Source organism: Lissotriton helveticus, chromosome 7, assembly GCF_964261635.1.
Source record: "Lissotriton helveticus chromosome 7, aLisHel1.1, whole genome shotgun sequence".
NCBI classification, from domain to species: Eukaryota; Metazoa; Chordata; class Amphibia; order Caudata; family Salamandridae; genus Lissotriton; species Lissotriton helveticus.
In genome coordinates this window covers 1,730,284,214-1,730,301,970 of record NC_136068.1, presented here as the reverse complement: position 1 = coordinate 1,730,301,970, position 17,757 = coordinate 1,730,284,214, and the positions used below count along the sequence as shown (strand labels likewise).

Genomic DNA, 17,757 nt, shown 5'->3' with positions numbered 1-17,757 from the left:
ATCCCAGGATGTGCATTGTTTCAGGCCCCAGAAAGCAGCAGGCTCTCGACCCAGGGGTCCATAAACATGTCTGGTGGTGGCAGCTGAACGCAGCCACTCAGCTTAGACACTAGTGGTAGGTTAGTTTTCAGGGGGCATCTCTAAGATGCCCTCTGTGTGCATTTTTCTTTAAATCCCACACTGGCATCAGTGTGGGTTTAATGTGCTGAGAAGTTTGACACCAAACGTCTCAGTTTTCAGTGTAGCCATTACAGTGCGCTGGAGTTTGTAATGACAAACTCCTAGCATCACATGCTCTTAATGGCAGCACTGCACTTACAATGTCTAAGAATGGACTACGCCACTGTAGGGGTACCAGGCTCATGCGCCTGTAACCTCAGCACTGGTATATTGCACCCAGATAGAGGGGTGAATGACCTATGCCTGGGCAGTGGGTTGTAGGCATGGCACACATAGATGTGTTCCATTTCAACTCTTCACTTTGATCTGCACCAAAACACGCAGCCTGCAAAGGCAGTGTGTGTGTGTAAAGGTACAAGACCTCTAAGGGTGGCACAATAAGTGCTGCAGCCCTTAGAGGCCTTCCCTGGTCACAGTGCCCTGGGTACCTGTGGTACCATTTACCAGGGGCTGACCTGTGGCTAGAGATGCGAATTGGGTTAGTTTTGGGGAAAGAACACAGGCCCTGGGAACCTGATTGGCAGGGAACCAGGGCACATCAAGTTAAAGTGCATCAGTATCCTGGCAAAAAGTGGGGAGGTTACTGCAACAGAAACCCACTTTCCTACACCATCACGTCCACAGGGCCTAAAAAATAAATATTACTGGGGGGGGGCACACAGTCCCCCTGTTTGCCATATCCGCCCCAGGGACTACCACCTCCCTGGAGCAGGCCTGTGTACAGAGAACGAAGGGGGCCATGTGCGGCCCACCTCTTGGACTCATTACCCCTTGCCCGCGGACGGAATTCCGCTCCTGTGCTGGACATTCCGATCGCGGGCTTGGTCATGACGGCTCCCGGCCGTCATCAGCACAGGAGCACTGTGACGCATGACGGACGGGAGCCGTCATCAGCACGCAAGGGGTTAATGGCCCTGGGGACCACCACCCCCCAGGGAAGGCTCCTGCTGTATCCTGGGGTGCAGACACCTGGGACCTAGCTATTTGCTTTTGTTTGGCAGGAGCTGTCAAAGCTCCCACCAATCAAAGCAAATACTCGGGTCTGCCTGCTGCAAGTGGATTTTTCATCTCTTTCGCTCCTTGGAAACATGCAGGCAGGGAAAGAGATGAAACTATTGCTCTTGCAGCCAGAGAGATGCATTTCCAGCAGCTCCCTGCATGCAGCTGCAATGGCGGCTCCTGCAGGAGGCAGGAGCTGGCTGGGATCGCATTGGCCTTGAGGTTCCCCCCATGGTTTCATAGTACACTAGGTGTCCTGGATGGGACCAGGGCACCCAGGTACACACATGAGCGGGACCAGGTGGATATGGGCCCCATGGCCAAAATCAACTTAGTGAGGGGTCCGTGCTGGCCTCTTCCCCATTAGATTTTCGCAGGGCTGTTTTGGCCCTTATGCTCATTTCAAAGAAATTAAACCTCAACTTGAGGCTCTTACAAATATAACCATAGCAGGTGCCCCCGTTGAAGCTCCACAACTGTAAAGGACAAATTATCCTAACTCATATGCTTGGTGAAGGCAAAACAAGTGGGTTTTCTCAGCAATTCTATATTGAAAAACAATCTGAAATCCTTCAGGGTGGTGACTGCATTGTTGATCTACTGGAGTGCAATCTGCATGTGAATTTGACAAGTGGGTTATTTGTTGTTGTGTCCTGTTGAGAGCATAGCCCATGGTTTGCCCTTTAAAATCCTAAGAGTATGCAAATGTGCAAATTACTTGGAAGCTTTACCCATTTGGCCCTGCCCACTTTAGTAGTATGCAAAGGTCTTCCTGCCTTTTCCAGGATGATAGACAGCTTAACAAGTGGCCCCACTGCCAGTTTTCTGCTGATTTTTGTGAGGGGTTCTTGGTGCCAAGTAATATGAGGATATCTCCACTGTAGGAGAGTAGGATCTTCTTCTTATGGTTACCCCCACTTTTTGCTGATATTTCACTGTTTTTAGACTTTAATCTGGTTGGGACCCTGCTATCCAGGACCCTAGCCTAGCTGCTTCCTCTCTAAAATGATTCCAAGTACTTTAGGTACACTCCTGTTTGGTTACTGGGGTACCCTTATGAGTCCCTAGTATATGGTACCTCAGGTACCAAGGGCATAGGTACCCCAGAGGCCTACCAGGGGCTGCAGCATATATTATGCTACCCCTGGGAAGCCTCCCAAAATGACACCACAGGACTACTACTGCAGCCTGGGTTAGGTGGTGCATTCACCCCTTACTTAAATATAGGTTACCTATATGTTATGTTATGTTATGTTATACATATTTTTATAGCGCACGGCTGCCCCAGCAAAGGGGCGTCCCGGCGCTTAGGACAGGCAAAGGCACAACACAACAGAACATCAGAAGGCAGGATGACAGAAGGCAGAGAACCTAAGATACAGAAGGGAACAAGTGAGTTTTTATATCTACCTTAAATCACTACACATATAAACCTATCAGTCACCCCTATGGCAGGCCTTATCAATCCTGAAGGTAGGGTGCTGGGTTTTGTGTGGGAGAGTGCCATGCATGAGCAGGGCCCCTCTGCAGCCTTCGGAACCTATTCTCTAGGGCTGTTCTGTGATGCAGCCAGACCATATACTCTTAGGTGCATTATAACCTTGCGCTAAATGCTAAGTTTGGAATGGCTGCACGGAAATATGTTGTGTTTGGTGTCAAACAATTTGGAATCATATCCCCTGCCAGTCCTGGTGGCGAGGGTATGATTCCACCCTTCTAGAGGGAGAGACATGTTCACACCGGTACACTCAGTACCAGTTTAAAAGAACCCTGGGATCACAAAATGGATGTCACAGACACAAGTCTGGCCTCCTGCTGCTGGACGAAACTCCGGCAGGGGAGGCCTGGACAATAGGTTTCCTGTCACAGGGAGCTGTAACCACCTCCCAGACATGCTTTGGTGTGTTAGGGCTGGGTGGGTGCACTCCAAGAGTGCTCTGAAGTCTGCACTGGGGGCAGATTTGGTGTCCCTGTGCATAGCCCAGTTCAAACCGGTTGCAGGGCCTACCAGCCCCTGCTCTGGCACGAAACTGGACAAAGGAAATGGGTGTAGCCTCCCCTCATTCCAGACCCTCCTATAGGTGGGTCCTCAGAGTATGTCCAACCACTTCCTTGGGTATAAGAAAGGAACCACTGACTACTGGACTTTAGATTACACCTGGACGAAACTCTGATACTGAATCCTGTAACTTCGACGATCTGGTCGGATCTGGATGACTGAAGAATCTCCCTCGGAGTAAAAGAGTTACTCCCCTGCTTGGCACGCACCAAAGACGCAACTGACCGGTTTGCATCTCCGAAGCTCCCGCTGGACTACGAAGTATTTGTAACATAGGAGGTAGATTTCCAGACTTCCCCGAGGCTGACCTGAGTCCCCAGCAAAGCTCAGACTCGTAGCCTTTGTGAGTACCGTGGAACTGGAACCCCTGGACACAGTGCACATTTGCAAATGCATTAGCTTCTCGACGTTCCTTGAGACTGTGCATTGGCTTACTTGTATCCCAGACCCCATGAAGATTGGTGGCCTACACTCCATGAGTGTTCCGTGAACCGGCCCTTTGTGTTTTCGCTCGAGGTACCTTTGTGATCCCTGGTCCGTCGACTGGTGGGTCCCTGAGAAGGCAACCTTGACTTTCATAGGGTTTCCCTGGTTGCTCCAGACGTGCCCTGACTCCACCACTTGGTGAGTCCCTCGTACCTTGCTGGTACCACCGAAGCATCTTTTCTCTTCCTGCATGGGTTTATGTTGCCAAGGCTTTTTGGGTCCAATCTGGGCACCGACACCGCAGCACTCAACATCCTTCATGGGACAGCTCGAATCCTGCTCATGGTTGTCATCGATGCCTCCTGGTCCTTGCGGCTGCAGAGTCAAGCTTCACCTCTTCAATCTGAAATCACCCAACATCGGTGGGCATTCCTCTATCATGCCCCTGGTCACTGGTAAGTGACCCAAACTCTGTACCCTTTGCTTTCAGGTTCCTCTCATCTTCGATCTGGGCTTGGATCAACCTGGACACTTTCCTTCTCGACGGCAGCAGCACTTTGCAGCAGATCACCATTGAAATCAATGACGATTCCCGACACCAAAAGACACCTATGCACCCGGCATCCCAGGGTGAGGTAACTTGAGTACTCCGGTGCTTCCGTGGGTGTTGGCCCTAGAACCCCTTAAGTCTAAAAGGGTTTGCTCAAAGTCATCTCTTAAGTGTCCTTAATCTTTATATTTCCAACAGCGACTTTCCCCATAGAAGCTAACGGCGTCCCTCGTCTGTGTTCTCACACTTCATGCCTCCCCCCATGTCACTAGTTTGGGTGGTTTCTTGTGGTCCCGGCGATTCTACAGGCTCTAGGCCTGGTGTCAAGTCAAGTCATGGTTCTTATACCACATTCTTAATATATGGTTTGGTTTGCCCCTAGGGCCTAACATATATTGAGCTAATTTACTGTGATATATTAAGTGTAACATATGTGCTTTGACCTCTAGCATCATAAATAGACCAGTAGGGTGTGTTTAGGAATAAATATATATATTTTATATATATACCTTGTGTGGTTATCCTTTCAATTAGCCATTCAAGAGAATATAGATGGATAAAACAAGCTGCTTTACATTCCTTCAAGATTTAGCCTGAAGGCTGCTCTCCATTACCACTACTAGGATAGCTTTTAAATAAGGTTGTCTTTAACCTATCACCTATAAGGGGTTGTTTGGACTGGTACAAGGTGCCCACTATAACTAGTGGACTGCATATGCCAGGCCAAAATCGCACATCCGCCAAACAAAGAAGCACTTGCTTCATATAGTTTAGAGGAAAGGCCCTTGTTTGCTGGAAATTTACCTCTTTGTAGTCTTGTTGTCTTCTCTCTGGGAGGATTCATGTTACCATATATTGCTGGATGAAGATACGCCAGGAACAATCACCTTGCCAAAGCACACACAAGGTCACTGGCAACATTTCCTTGTGCTCCATTATGCAGCTGCAGTGAAGCAAATATACTAGACATTTATTTACCCGAGGAGGTAGCACTTAATATTCTACAAAGTAATATTCTATTTGGGTAGATATTTTGTGCAAAACTGTGGACTCTTGTTAGATGAAAGAGCAGGTGTTATTCATTTGTGGCTCAGTCACTCACACAACTACTGACATACCCACACAATTACTTAGAGACCCACTCACACACTCAGGTACTCACACATCCACTGACAAACCCTCTTAGACACTGATGTACTCACTCACAGATCCACTCATACTCACACACCCACTCACAGAGGCACACAGACACTCACTCAGATACTCATGCACCCATTCACAGACCCAGGCAGCCACTCACACATCCACTCACAGACCCACTCAGAGACTCACACATCCACTCACAGACCTACTCAGAGAATAATGCATCCACTCACAGACCCACTCAGACACTCACATACCTACTTACAGACCCATACATGTTCTCACACACCCACTCACAGGCCCATAGCACTACTCACACACCCACTCTACTATCAGATACACACATGTACTCATACACCCACTCACAGACCCACACAGCCATGCACACACCCACTCACAGGTCCATAGTGCCACTCCCAGTCAGAGACCGACAAAGGCACTCACTCACCCACTCACAAACCCACACAGTCACTTACACACCCATACAGCCACTCACACACCTACACACACAACCATACAGCCACTCATACACCCACTCACCGACCTTTATACCCACTCACACACTTGTTCTCTAAGTTTACAAAACAAAACTGAAATCTACTAAAAAAAAGGTTACAGGGAAGTTCTAGTTAGGAAATACACTTTAAAGGACCTTAGAAATTCACTGAAAAAAACAAAGGTTACAGGGATGTTATAGTTAGGAAATAGAATCAAAAGAAACTTAGAAATTCACTGAAAAAATTAAAGGTTATAGGAATGTTATAGTTAGGCTCATATTTCTCACTTTCAAAGTCATAGAATTCAGCAGTTGTAGTTCACTAAGCTAACTATAATTTATGCCCCTGTAATGCACTGCTTATGACCCCACATATTACATCACTCATGACATGGTCAGTGACATCACTGATGACATCTCAAATGACATCACTGATGACATTATCCAGTGATTGTGAGTGGTTTGTAAATGTTTCTAAGTGTTAAAGATATATAGTAAAATACAACCAAAGTTAAATTAGTATACTTTGCGTACTACTAATGAGTGATGCTATTTGTAACACATATTATGTGAGTGGATTTATGACTGTGTGTATCCAGGTGTCGGAAAGGGTCTGAGTGGATCGAGGGATGTGTGAGCAGTTTATGGATGAGTGTGGGGCTGTATTGTTGTATGAGTGGGTGTGTGAGTGTCTGTGTGGGTGAGTGAGTTGCTATGTGGGTAGGTGTGTCAGTGGTGTGTGAGTGAGTGAGTGGGTGCATAAGTAGTATAGGGGTGAGTGAGTGGGTGTGTGAGTGACTGTATGGGTGAGTGAATGAATGTGAGAATGGCTGTATGGGTAAGTGTGTGCTTGTGTCAGGGACCATATATTTGAATGAGTACATGTGTTAGTATATGAGTAAATAAGTGGGAGTGGGAGTAACATTACGGGTGAATGAGTGGCTGTATCAGTGACTGTATGAGTGTGTGAGTAGCTGTGTGGGTGACTGACTCAGTGTGTGAGAGACTGCATGGGTGTATGAGTGGGTGTGTTATTAATTGTATGTCTATATGACTGGATGTGTAATTGGCTGTATAGGTGAGTGAGCGATATGAGTAGGTGTCTGAGTGGCTCTATAGATGTGTGAGTGACTGTATGAGTGGGTGAGTGGATGTATTGGTATGTGAGTGGCTATTTGAGTGAGTGAGTGGCTATGTAGTTGATTGAGTGGGTGTTTCAGTGGTATATGGGTGAGTGAGTGGGTCCCTAAGTGGTGTACGGGTGAGTGTGTGAGTGACTATATTGGTGAGTGAGTGAATGTGAGAATGGCTGTATTGATGAATGTGTACTTATGTCAGTGACCGTATAGGTGAATACTCACGGACTTCGAATCCCATAATACACCTAAGGGGGAGGAGTCTTTGTCCCGAGGTTGCAGCCCTATTTTATGTCTAGCAGCAAGCACCAATGGAATCACTTCTACCTGTTTAAATCTTCATCAGGAAGGACTGCGCTGACTTTAAACAAGCTTAGGAAGGCACAACGCCGAAACGCGTCCTTGTAAATAAAGAGTCTGCAAAGAGGTCCCGTGAGTGCGGCGTGTTTCTTTTTTGGAAACTTGAGCGTGCATTTAAAGTGTGGACCCACTTCCACAGGGTCGCACCCGTCAGTAAGAGTGCACATGCTGCCTACAAGTGGACTTGGGAGCGATATTTATGAAGGCAAGCTGCACCACCAACAGGGATGGCTGGCACCGCCGCCGACTACTGTCGTCAGTCATAATTACTGGAGGAGCAACGGCCATACGACCACCTCCTGCGTCGAGTGTCACGGAACCTGGGGGTGTGACGAGGGGCCCCGGAGGAGACTCTGAGAACAGTGCAACGTACTTTGGCGCTTGGAATCTGTCATCGAAGAGGGAAGGTAAAGAGTTACCTGGATTGCGTGACAACTGTGGACTTTGGGGGCTATGCCTATGCGGAGGCGGGTGGAAACAAGACAAAAACCATTCCCCCCCTTTTGTGAATACTCATGGACTTCGAATCCCATAATACACCTAAGGGGGAGGAGTCTTTGTCCCGAGGTTGCAGCCCTCTTTTATGTCTAGCAGCAAGCACCAATGGAATCACTTCTACCTGTTTAAATCTCCATCAGGAAGGACTGCGCTGACTTTAAACAAGCTGAGGAAGGCACAACGCCGAAACGCGTCCTTGTAAAAAAAGAGTCTGCAAAGAGGTCCCGTGAGTGCGGCGTGTTTCTTTTTTGGAAACTTGAGCGTGCATTTAAAGTGTGGACCCACTTCCACAGGGTCGCACCCGTCAGTAAGAGTGCACATGCTGCCTACAAGTGGACTTGGGAGCGATATTTATGAAGGCAAGCTGCACCACCAACAGGGATTGCTGTATATAAGTTATAGTCAGCCCAGGTAACTATAACTGCTGAATTTAGATGGTTTTGTACAAGTGAAATCTCAGCCTAACAACAATGTCCCTGTAACCTTTAGTTTTTCAGTGAATATATATATATATGTATATATATATATATATATATGTATATATATTACCTACTGGCGGTCGCCAGTAGGTATATATAGTTAGGATTTTTTCTCTATGGGATTTTTGAAAATTCTATGTCTAATAACTTTGGCGTTTGTGGACGGAATTGGCTGAAATTTTCTGGAAAATGGAACATTTTGTTTCTGAGCAGCCCCTGGAAATTTGGGGGGGGTTTGTCAAGGGGGGGCCGAGAAAAAAGGGGGGTCCCAAAACGTGTTTTTAACATTGAGTTTTCCATAGGGCGGTTGGCCTCACTTTTAGCCCGAACGGCTGAATGGATTTCCACAAAACTTGGCAAAATTGTAGGGACTGGTAGCCCGATGTGCCTTTGCTAGGTCTCAATATATGTGCTTCAGTGGATTTTGAGAAATTAACGTTCAAAAAAAGATATATATCTGTAACAGCGGACCGGGCAGCGCTCCGGTTCGCTGACTTTTCGCGGTACGGAGCTTTGTGAAGCGAAGCTGATTGGTTCTCCGGCGTCTGTGAACATTCCAAACAGTCCGTAGCGGCCGCCATCTTGTCTCTCGGTAGGATCGAGAGACAAGAGGAGGCCAAAGCGAAGGGGCAAATGACCATAAGGGGGCATCGTAGATCCTCGCTGACCCCCTAGGTTTGATGTGGAGGTTTTAAAAGGGCCCCGCGGGGCAAACAAAAAAAAATAATAATAATAATCGAACGGCTGAATTGATTTGCACGAAACTTGGCAAAATATTAGGGACTGGTAGCCCGATGTGCCTTTGCTAGGTCTCAATATATGTGCTCCAGTGGATTTTGAGAAATTAACGTTCAAAAAAAGATATATATCTGTAACAGCGCTCCGCTTCGCGTACTTTTTGCGTTACGGAGCTTTGCGAAGCTGATTGGTTCTCCGGCGTCTGTAAACATTCCAAACAGTCCGTAGCGGCCGCCATCTTGTCTCTCGGTAGGATCGAGAGACAAGAGGAGGCCAAAGCGAAGGGGCAAATGACCATAAGGGGGCATAGTAGATCCTCCCTGACCTCTTAGGTTTGATGTACCATTTTGCCAAGTTTGGTGTAATTCCGTTCAGCCATTCAGGCTGTAGACGTATGTAAATGTCCTATGGAAAATTGCATGGGGAAAACACATTTGAAAGTGTTGAAATTTAGAACCAATTAAAATGTTACTTTGGTTTTGTATTTGTGTGTAATGAAAGTTAATTGGTTATGTATATATCTCAAATGAGAGGAAACCACAGCCATTTTGTGATACTACTGTCTGAGGTACATTTGTGAGGAATTTTTGGTGGTGAATTTCTGGTGTTTGATTTACACAGTACTAACACTTCTCCTACTTTTAAAAAGGTGAGTTGTTAATTTGTAAGGGGAACTATGTTGTACACTTGAAGATAATTTGAAAAATGTTTTCTGTTATTTATTTGCAGTCCTTCTGTTATACTAAATACTTGATAAAGTTAGTTTTATATTATGTATTACTAAAAACGATAAATGAAAGTGATTATTTTTTTCTGCAATTTACAGCAAGCAATTTCAAAATAAAATGGCTCACAATGAAGAGACCGTGGCAATTTCTTTTGAATTATCCACTACATTGATTGAAATTGACAGCACCAATAATGAAATATTCTCACAAGGAGGAGATGACTTGAATGATTTTTTTGATCAATCTCTTGATGGCGAATTTATCGAATGTTTGGAGACCATAGAGTTACAAGAATCATCATTGCAGACTTTTCATGAGGAAATTGCTGATGAGGACATGTTACTAGTTCTTTCAAATTATGAAAATTCAGAAGATGTTGCCTGGGTGCCGCACTGATTTGGGAATCCGGCGTGGGGCGTCCCGGGGGGTGGATTGTCAGTAGCGGTCTGTTGTGCGAATAGTTCCAAGGCAGCAGAAAGCGCTGAAATCTGGATGTCGCGAAGGTGATGTCTAGTAAGTTGCCGCCCAGCAAATAACGGCGTGGGGCGCCGTGGGGGTGAGTGAGTCCAGTAGGCACCACAGCTATACTTACCGGCATTGCAGAATTACTGCTGGGGACAATGCCTGTGCTGTAGCAGGGTCACAGCAGAAACAAAAAGGATTCTGTTGAAGATGTTGTTGGTTTTCAATTTGTCAACTGCTATGCTAATGTAGTGGTTAATGTTTTGTTTTCTCTAGAAAATGTAAAAGAGGGGAAGGCAGTCCAAAGTTCTGGTAAAAGGGCAAAGGAAAGGATCGGTGGTTTGAACTATCAGTCAAAAAGGGGAGGGGGTGCAACAATTTTTCCTACCGGGTCACAGTGTGCTTTCACCGGAACTGAGGTCTGCAGGATTCTAGTCATTCAAAGTGAGGCTGGCGCCAGCATGGGAGCGCCGACGTCCCGCAGATACAGTTTCGTCACTCCACGGGCGATCATGGCAGTCATTCCCCATCGGGGGTGTCTGCGGGGGTCGGAGACTCCCGCGGTCTCTAGAATCTTCAAGGTCGTGGAGGACTACGGTGGTGGAGTCAACCAGTGACCGGGCCATTTCTTTATGCTGGGCCCGCTCTTGCCAGGTCGACCGCCATTTTGAGAGTTCGGTAGCTACTGGCGATCGCGGGGTCAAATGAGCGGACGGGCTCCACCCTGCCGGGCGAGACGTTGCAGCATCGCCACAGTGGAAGAACCCTTTTCCGGGCGCCTGGAGCGCTGAGGGTGCAGGTGGGAAGCCTCCACTGGGGAGGCGGGAGAGGCCTGTTCGCACCGTCTCTCCCTCCCAGTGCACCCCACGGCATCTCGCTTGAGATTTGTTATGGCCGGACCAGGCGATGAGGACGAGGGGGGGGGGGGGTCGGAGGCATGTGCAAGACATCTCCCCCAGTGTTGTCAAAGCCATTATTGAAGAAAGAAGAAATGTCCCGTCCGTCTTCGGGCCGGGCTTCCGGTGGATGTCGGCCGGACGCCCCTTGCTCTGGCCCCATGAACGGGTTCCTTGGTTTATCGGCTGCAGCTGGATCCCATCGGCCCCGGCCGTTGGTGGCCGGACCGGTAGAGAATGTGGCGGGACTACCTGCAACTGTCAAGGGCCACCGCGGCCGGACTGGGAGAGAGAGGGGAGGGTCGAGGACACGGACATTCCCCCCCCTGCAACTCTCCAGCGTTGTCAATCCCCCTGGCCGGGTCCCGCTGGCCTCGGCCTCTCCTCCGGCTACACCCTACGTGATGATCTCCTGGCCGAGGCGTGGCAGCAGGACCCGTCTTATATGTGTTGCTTCCGGCTGGGCGTAGCCGAAAACCTGTTGCCCTTTGGAAGTTTCTAGAATGGGGCGGATGTCTGCTGACTTCTATCTTTCCCAGTTTGCCGTTATTTGGCCGTGGCAGGCGGTGGGACAGACAGGTTTTGGGGCAGTGAGGGGCGATGTTTTCAGGTTTCTTATTACAGGCTTACTTCTAACGTTTCTTGTTTCTAGGACAATAATAGGTTTTATCATTACGTATTGTTATCGTTTCTTTGTTTGTTATTTAATAAAAAGTTCATCAGTAGCCTACTGATTTTCGTTTTCCTATTCTTTTCTTTCCAGGTTGTTTCATGCTAAAATTTCTGTTAACAGGATACAGTGATCACTTCGTTATTATTGCATATGTCCTTTTCACTAGGGGTGCTCTCTGGTCGGGCCAGATGACGTATCTCTAGTAAATGGTCCGGGTGAAACAGGTGCATCAATCAGTGGGGAGTAGATAGGCATGACAGATTACAACGGGGGAGAAAGGTCCGCATTACCTACCCTTTCACTACTTGCAAAGATTTTCCTACGTATATTTGCAAACAGGGAATACCTCCAAAAAGAACCAATTCCCAAACAGTCAATGTTTGGGCAAACAATCAATCAATGAGGAACGAAATAGGCACGACGTGTTAAAGGTTTGCGTTACCTACCCTTCACTATCTGCAAAGGGAGAGAGAATATTCCTATTCTTCCTCGTTTGCAGGCAGAGAAGATTTTTAAGAGAACCAACTTCGAACAATTCAATGCTCGATTCAAACAATCAACAAGGGGTACTGTGAACACAAATGGACGCCGCTTATGTACATACACATTGCTATTTTCAACAGGTTGTTCTTAATGTTTCTATTTTAGCGAGGTCAAAAAGAGATCCCATTAGTGGCCTACTGATTTTGCTCGATTCCTTTTGTTTTTTTACACGATTTTTCGCTATATGCAAAGACTAAACAGAATATTGCGACTCTGTGCTTGTTTGTAAATAGAGAATGAACCAAAGAGAACAATCAATCAAATGGAGAGAGAAGCAGGCACGACGGATTACAACGGGGGCAAAGGCCTGCGTTAACTACCCTTCACTATCTGCAAAGAGAGAGTACTCCTAATAGAAACGAGGGGTGGGGGGCAGCATTCAAAGCAGATCAGTGTGCATAAACACGAAAATGTTTTTACTTACCACGTACTTGACATTCGACAGCTTATGATATTTGTTATTAAAAAAACATTGAAATTCACTGAAAAAACCATAGGTTATAGACCATATGTAGTTAGGAATTAGCATTTACAAAACCTTGAAAATTCACTGAAAAAACCATAGGTTATAGACCATATATCGTTAGGAATTAGCATTTACAAAACCTTATTTTAATCACACAAAACCATTGAAATTCCATATATAGTTAGTTGCACTAACTATATATCGCGCACCCGCAATCCACTGCTGATGATGTCACATATTACATCATTCATGACATGGTCAGTGACATCACTGATGACATCACTGATGACATCTCAAATGACATCACTGATGACATCACTGATGATATCTCATTTGACATCAATGGTCACATCAATGATGATATCATTAATGTGACAATACAATGCATCTCCTCACACTTTAATATAACCTCTGTTACACCCAGTGTTAAATACAGAGTATAATTTTTGAAACCATTGACACACCAATACTAGTTACTACATACGCACTCACTGATTCCTACGTCTACACACACATTCACTCATTCACCCATACAATCATTCATACATACAATCACTCATCTTTACAACACTATCATATGCACTCAGACACCTATACAGACACTCACACTCTGCCACTCATCCATGGAGTTACTCACACACCTAGTCAGTCCTGTAAAGAATCAATCACACTTCCATTTTCTAATCTATACAGTTAAACATAGAGTACCTTACATTTTCAAACATATACTAACACATACTTACTCTCTTATACAATCATTGATACAAATACACATTGATCTGCACAGAGTCACACATCTCCCAGCCAGCCACACATACACTCAGTCTCCCATACAAATACTTGGTCAATCAATTAATAACCCATATAGTTACTCATATAGCTACTGATCAACACATGCAGCAGTTTACAGAACAACAGACATAATAATGCACAAATTAAGACAGTTTAGTCATTAACCCATGCACTCAGTGAGACACATTTAATCACTCACTCATACAGTCAGTCACCCACCTACTAAATGCTTCATCCAGACACTTATACATCTACTCATTCTTCAATATGTAAAACATATTTAAACTTTACAGAAACACACAGTCACTGGATGATGTCATCAGTGATGTCATCAGTGATGTCATTTGAGATGTCATCAGTGATGTCATCAGTGATGTCACTGACCATGTCATGAATGATGTAATATGTGACATCATCAGCAGTGGATTGCGGGTGCGCGATATATAGTTAGTGCAACTAACTATATATGGAATTTCAATGGTTTTGTGTGAGTAAAATAAGGTTTTGTAAATGCTAATTCATAACGATATATGGTCTATAACCTATGGTTTTTTCAGTGAATTTTCAAGGTTTTGTAAATGCTAATTCCTAACTATATATGGTCTATAACCTATGGTTTTTTCAGTGAATATATATATATATATATATATATATATATATATATATATATATATATATATATATATATATATATATATATATATATATGTGTGTGTGTGTGTGTGTCACTCATTGTCAGTGAAATTGCTCTCCCACCCTCGCAGCTCCACCATTAAGTGAGGTGCCCCTGCCCCTGCACTCTTGAGTGTTGGTGATCGAGGCCCTCCTCCACCCGCAGGTTTCCCTGCGCCTCATCCCTGGTGGTCCAGTGGACCTCTGTCTCCTTTCTTTCTTTCTGCTCCTTCACTCGTTTTTCTCCCCTTTCTATCTTTCACCTTTCTGCACCTCTGTTCTTTTGCGCTTTATTTCTGCCCATTTCCCTTTCTCTCCCTCTGCTCCTTCACTCGTTTTCACTCGTTTTTTTCCCCCTTTCTATCTCTCACCTTTCTGCACCTCTGCTCTTTTGTGCCTTATTTTTGCCCATTTTCCCTTTCTCTCCCTCTGCTCCTTCTCTCGTTTTCACTCGTTTTTTTACCCTTTCTATCTTTCACCTTTCTGCTCTTTTCTGCATCTCTGCTCTTTTGTGCCTTATTTCTGCCTATTCTCCCTTTTTTCTTTATCCCTTCTTTCCTCCCTTTACCTTTCCCCGCCGCTGCTGCCCCCGCGGCCCCTCCCCCCCCAGCACGACCGGCCCAATCCAGCTCCCCTCCCCACTCCCGCCTCCCAGCTGTCCAGCCCTCCCCGACCCCTACTTAATGGCGGCCACTACGCGGCCGCTGAGCGGCCGCGGGCTGCGGGCACGCCGCTGGTGCACCGAAGGCGCATCAAAGGCAAGCACGTCTGCGCCCGTCTGCGACCCGTCCGCGACCAGCACCTGGAACCCTGGACCTCCGCCCCGCCAACGCTACGACCCAGCAGCACTCCACGCACTCAACCCAGGCTGCAACAACAACTGCAAGCTAGCATCACCAGCCGACACCCATGGACCCTTCAGCTGTCACCGCTGCCGGCACACCTGCAGCACCGCCAAGAACACGGATCCAGCACAACCCGCCCACAAGAACACAACCGAACTAAAGACCCTGCAATGCATCCTCCTCAACGTCCGATCCCTCCACAAACACACCACAGAAATCTGGGACCTCCTCGACAGCACAACCCCAGACGTAGCATTCTTCACCGAAACCTGGACCAACACCACCTCGGGACCGGACATCGCCATCGCCATCCCCCAAGGATACAAGATCTCCAGGAAGGACCGCCCCATCCACCCAGGAGGAGGAATCACCATCGTCCACAAATCCAGCCTCCGCCTGAGCACACTCCCTGACGAGTCCACAGAACTGATGGAACACCTTCACTTCAAGATACTGGCCAGCCCCACTGCCGCCCTCCGAGGAACCCTCATCTACCGACCCCCTGGACCCCGCGGACGCTTCGCCAACTCCATCACGGACATTATCTCCCCGCAGGCCATCGCATCCACCAACTACACCCTGCTGGGAGACCTCAACTTCCACCTCGACAATCAACTGGACCCCAACACCACATCCCTCCTGGACAACCTCCACAACATTGGACTCCGCCAGATCGTGACCGACGAAGACAACCAACACACTGAACCCTCACCAACCAACCCCGACACCCGGAAACCAGCGATTGATGACTGGACAGCCCTCACCACCGAAGACACACTGAAGATAATGAAGTCAATCCACTCAGGGGCCCCCATGGACCCCTGCCCCCACCATATCTTCAACAGAGCCGCCAACACCATCGCACCCATCCTCCGCCAAACCATCAACCGCTCCCTGGCGACCGCCTCATTCCCCGACGACTGGAAACACGCCGAGGTCAACCCCCTCCTAAAGAAACCCTCAGCGGACCCCACCGACCTCAAAAACTACAGACCCATCTCCCTGCTCCCGTTCCCAGCGAAAGTCATCGAGAAAGCCATCAACAGCCAACTCGCCACATTCATTGAAGAACACAACATCCTCGACTCCTCCCAATCCGGCTTCAGAAAAAACCACAGTACGGAAACCGCCCTCCTCGCCGCAACAGACGACATCCGCACCTTACTGGACAAAGGAGAAACAGTAGCCCTCATCCTCCTCGACCTATCAGCGGCGTTCGACACAGTCTCCCACCGCACCCTAATACGCAGACTCTACGATGCAGGAATCCAGGACAAGGCCCTCGACTGGATCTGCTCCTTCCTCTCCAGCAGGACGCAGCGGGTCAGACTCCCCCCTTTCCTCTCGGACCCCACACCTATCACCTGCGGAGTCCCCCAGGGCTCCTCCCTCAGCCCGACGCTCTTCAACATCTACATGGCTCCACTTGCCCCCATCGTCAGAACCTACGGACTCAACATCGTGTCATATGCAGACGACACCCAGCTCATCCTCTCCCTATCCAACGAGCCCAACACCGCCAGACGCAACTTTCGAGAAGGCATGGAAGCTGTCGCCAAATGGATGAAAAACAGCTGCCTACAACTAAACACCAACAAAACAGAAGTACTCATCATGGGCCCAAACCCCGACGCCTGGAGTGACACCTGGTGGCCCACCGCCCTCGGAAACCCTCCAACCCCCACAGACCACGCACGCAACCTGGGAATCATCCTGGACTCCGAGCTCAAAATGGACCGCCAGATCAACTCTGTCTCATCTTCCTGCTTCCACACCCTCCGCCTCCTTCGTAAGACCTTCAAATGGATCCCCCTCGAACACCGAAAGACAGTCACTCACGCCCTGGTCACCAGCAGACTCGACTACGGCAACGCACTCTACGCCGGAATAAACAAAAACCTCCTCTGCAAGCTACAGAACATCCAGAACGCCGCCGCAAGACTGGTCCTCAACCTGCCAAAACACTGCCACATCTCCCAGCACCTGCGCACACTCCACTGGCTCCCCGTCGAGGCGAGAATCACCTTTAAGATGCTCACCCACGCACACAAGGCCCTCCACGGCACCGGACCAGCATACCTGAACAGCCAACTCAAATTCCACGCACCCCAAAGGACCCTACGATCAGCCCAGCTTTCCTACGCTGTGGTCCCCCGCACCAGAAAGACCAGATCGGGAGGCCGCTCCTTCTCCTTCCTCGCGGCCAAAGCATGGAACGCCCTTCCGCTCCACCTCAGACAGACAACATCGCTCCCCATCTTCACAAGAAACCTCAAAACATGGCTCTTCGACAGACCCCCTCCTTGATGGAATGGAACCTGCACCCCCCCAACCCCCCCCACCCCTAGCGCCTTGAGACCCTTACGGGTGAGTAGTCGCGCTTTAACAAACTCCTGATTGATTGATTGATTGTGTGTGTGTGTGGGTGTGTGTGTGGGAGTGTGTGTGTCTTCAGGGTGCATAGTTGTGGAGTTAAGAATAGTACATCTATCCATACCTATGTACACTTATCTTCTTAATATTTTTGTCATATATACTTTTGTCCTCGATACTCTGTCACAACAACAACACCTAAACCAAAGAAGAACTGAAATGTATTCTTATATCTAGCATTAT

At 47.7% G+C, this 17,757-nt stretch overlaps 1 protein-coding gene across 1 annotated transcript in view; it reads right to left on the bottom strand.

Moving 5' to 3' along the window:
* The window catches only part of LOC144769666 (uncharacterized), a 343,935-nt gene that overhangs the window by 309,002 nt on the left and 17,176 nt on the right, over nt 1-17,757 (bottom strand). The window lies entirely within an intron of this gene.